Source organism: Octodon degus, unplaced genomic scaffold, assembly GCF_000260255.1.
Source record: "Octodon degus isolate 3935 unplaced genomic scaffold, OctDeg1.0 scaffold00005, whole genome shotgun sequence".
NCBI lineage: Eukaryota > Metazoa > Chordata > Mammalia > Rodentia > Octodontidae > Octodon > Octodon degus.
In genome coordinates, this window is record NW_004524581.1 from 27,785,751 (window position 1) to 27,789,747 (window position 3,997).

The window sequence follows — 3,997 nt, forward strand, 5'->3', positions numbered from 1 at the left end:
TTTTTCTTCTCCTGGCTAATCTGCTTCTAAATGAAAACAGCCAAGGGCCGGCCAGATAGCTCAGTGGATTAAAGCACCTGCTCAGGCAGAGGCAGGCGCCAGCGTTAGATCCCAGCCTGCTGGGCCGGCCTGCCCGGGGGGGCGCACTGAGACAGAAATTGAGAGTGGGCGTGGTGGTGCATGCCTGTAATCCCAGCACTTGGGAGGCTGAAAAACAGTAAGGATCACTACAAGTCCAATCTGTGTAGTGAGACCCTGTAGATCCTGTACTAAATACACACAAACACACACACACAAAAAAAAAACAAAAAACAGCCAAGTCGTCTATGTTATTTGTAAAATCACAATCACACGTCTAGTGTAACGCTGGAGAAGGCACATATTAAGTAGGTGAGGGACTGAACTGAATACTTTGCTTATGCTGATACATCAATTATTCCCAGTATGAAACATAACAAATATCTACTGTGTGCTTACTCTGTGGCAAGCACATTTTCAGGCGTTAGGAGATATGGCAAGGAAGAAATTGGAAGCAATTCCTGTCCTAAAAGGGTTTATAGTTCTGAGTTTTTTGAATTACATACTCTAAGAATTACAGGGATCACTGGTTCCAACACATACGCTCACAAAGCATACATTGTAGATTCTTAGGTATGGAACTGAATCAGAAAACTTCACCCCTTGATGAAAACTTTGAAGTTACTTTCCTAAATTTTCTTGCCCAAAGCATGATCACGTTTCAGTATAGTCTTTTTATCAGTTCTAGGCATGGCCTTGGTCCTCATCAACTCCAGACTCTTTCCAGTGATAACTACAATCAGCAACACCTGCCCAGGAGCGGGACCGCAACTAAGAAAGCCCTGGGTGCAGGATTTGCTTCTCTTGTTTATACTCCGGCTTCCCAACCTGCCCAGAATCTACATTTTCTGTCAGTAAATACCAAGTGTATACTGCTTTTTAGGAGGAAAAAATGTTTCAACACTTTCTTGGCCCTAACAACGACAAAAGTATAGAACAAGGTTCTGCAAAATGTGGCCGCAGATTTGAGTTTCTGAGGGATTAACGAGTGAGGATGAGTATCAGCCCCTTATCCTCAAAATCTGTAACACCAATAAAATAACTCGGAAGCACAAGGACATACACGTGAGATCGGAAACCCAGCAACAGGTCGCATCTACCCTGACAGGTCGCCTTCCCCATGTCGTGGGTGTGTCTGCCGCGCACGCAGGCTCTGATTCACAACTCTCTCCATAACAACAGACTCCTACTCGGTGCCTGGGCAGGGCTAGGGCTCTGACGACCCCCGGAGTCCCTTGAGCCCCAACCGGGGGTTCTGGGGTCCGCCTCTAGTCGGTCTCTGACAACCACGTCTCAGGCAGGAATTTGTCCGTTTGGAGTCTGGCGACCCACCCTAAAACACCAACACACACACACACACACACACACACACACACCTTCGAGAACTGCGAGTCTCCTCCAGTCCCCCCGCCATCCCCCCCGCCGCTTCCCAGGGCGCAGGGGGCCACGGAATTGACCCTCGTCAGCCCCCGTCCCCACTCCTTCCCCGCCCCCAGAAAAAACGGCGGAGGGGCGTGGAGCGGCGCGCGCGGGGTCGAAGAGAGCGCGCATCCCCGCGCCCCGGGCCCGCGCAGCAGGTGCGGCCAGGCCTCTCCTCCCCGGCGAGGCCCGGTTACTCACCCCAATGGTGTTCCGAGGTGAGCTAGCCGCTGGCACGGGGGCCTCTTCCGCTTGCTGCGCTACCCCCTCGTAGCCACCGCCCCCTCCGCCTCGGCCGCTGCCGCCGTCCTCGCCGCCGCCGCCGCCGCCGCCGCCGCCGTCGCGGCGCGCGTCCGCTTTTACGCACACCGTCGTGACCGCGCACGCGCCTCTGCGCGCTGGCGTCACTTAGGAGCGAAAATGGGGCCCTGCGGAGCCCTCGGTTTAGGGCTGTGAGATCGCCTCCGGGCGGTTCTGCGGCTTCTCCCCACCTGCGCGGCCGGCGGGCCCTCCTCAGCAGGGACCCCAGAGTGTGCCCCCACCCCCGGCCGGCACCTGGCTTGGGTAAGCACTTTGCCACACGTCACCGTGTTGCGTCACCGCAGCGTGTCGTTAGGGATGGGAAGGTCCCGCGCGCTGGTGGAGAGAGCAGGGGCCTCGTCCGCTCCGACACGGCCGGATCGGCAGGTTGTGCGAGGTGCTGGGAGGCTCTCCAGAGGCACTGGGACTCGAGCTGGCGGAGGCCGAGGCAGCAAGGTGTGATGGACCGACGCCTGGTAGAGCACTTGCCTAGTGTATCTAAGACCCTGGTCCTGAAAAAAAATGGAGAGGAGAGTTGAAGAGAAGTGGGACTAATGCCCCTCCTCCCTGTGCCGGAGACTTGTGAAGCTAATAAGCAATAATGTATGCAAAGATACTTTTTAGAATATGCGGCTCATCCGGTATATAAAATATCTGTTGAGAGATGTTGAAGAGCAAGAACGGTGGATGTTAGCTTGTCGTGAGCACAGTTGTATGAAGCTAAGTTGTTTTTAGCACATTCGCAGAAATTTCAGTTTGATAAGAAGTTGTGTGATTTAGCCGAGTTCAACGGCAGAAAATAGAATGGCTACTTGGACTAAATCGCTGCAGTTAGAATTTCTGCGTCACCAACCCTGGCCAATTTAGCAACTTAGACCCTATATCTCAAAATGAAATATTAAAAATTTCTGAGGCTTTAAGTCAGTGCGAGGGCCCTGGGTTCAACTCAACACAGTGTTAGCGATAACATTTATCAAGATGGAAAGAAAGATAAGTCTGGGTTCTCCCTAAGAACCTGAGTCACTAGATGACAACCCCTGCTAACCTAAGGACATTCCTTAGGAGATGGCTATGCAGGTGGGGAATGATGAATTCAAATATGCATGTTTCTGAGGAAACACTTCCGCTCCTCTCAATAGCTCATCCATTCCTGGCTTCTTGCTGCACCTGTCCCCAGCTCACTCCCTGCAGGAGTAATTCCTGGATTGGTTAATTTGAAAGCAGAAAATGTCCTGTCTTTGTGAAACTGTGTTGATGTTCTCCACTTCTCCAGGAGCAGGGAGTGGAAATAGGGTACTTATTCAGAACTAAAGAGCATGTAAACCAATTTAATTATATCTCTTATTATTTGGAAACTCTGTCTGCAGGTTATGTCCAATACCTACCTTTTCAGGTGTGTTGTATGAAATAATGATCCACAAAATAACCACACCATAATCTCTATGCATGTTGCACTGCATGTCAAAAGAGACCCTGCAGATGTGATTAACGATCTGAGGAGATTATCCTGGATTACTGGCTGGAGTGGCAGCGGGGAGGTCAGGGTCAGAGGAGGACATGGGGTGGTGGGAAGCAGAGATCAGAAAGATTTGAAGGTGCTACGCTGTTGACCTTCAAGATGAATCCATCTGGAAGCTGGGGAAGGCCAGGAAACTTCTTAGGACTTCTGCTGTCTCCATCTGTAAGATAATAAATCTGTATCGTTTTAAATCACAAAGGTTCTAGTAATTTGTTACAAGAAGAAACTAATAATAATAAAGGTGATAGTTGGTTTCCTGTTGCTTTCTCTAGGTAACTAGAAAAGGATGCAATTTATTAGGCTCCCTCTGGATGATAGTGAGATAGGTGTGTCCTGATGGAGACAACCTACACATTTGGAAGAAACTGTCCAATAAGCCACTCATTGTGCAGGTCAACGAATGAGGAATGGGGTTGAGTAGAAAACGAAATAGATTTGAAGGACATCAACTATCATTGTTCTTAAGCCCTAGGCATAGATGAAATCAATCAGGGAGAAAATACAACCTCCCCAATTTTATATTAGATTCATTTACTTGTAACAACAGCGCACTTAAAATCCTACTCATCATTTCTTTAAGTGCTCAGGGGCAATGCATGGTGCATCCAAATACTACATCCGTGACATAACAGTGAAGAAACCAATTTGGAGAGATACGTAGTTGTATAACTAGTTGCCATA

The 3,997-nt window shown here is 49.6% G+C and overlaps 1 protein-coding gene across 2 annotated transcripts in view; it reads right to left on the minus strand.

Moving 5' to 3' along the window:
* The window catches only part of Btbd9 (BTB domain containing 9), a 439,436-nt gene extending 437,615 nt beyond the window's left edge, over window positions 1-1,821 (minus strand). The window contains exon 1 of one of the 2 annotated variants that reach the window (XM_023720332.1): window positions 1,699-1,815. The gene's annotated coding sequence lies outside the window, so the exon portion shown is untranslated. Of the gene's footprint in view, window positions 1-1,698 lie in introns of both variants that reach the window. The other variant, XM_004624183.2, reaches the window with a different exon arrangement.
* Window positions 1,822-3,997: the final 2,176 nt, after the last annotated feature.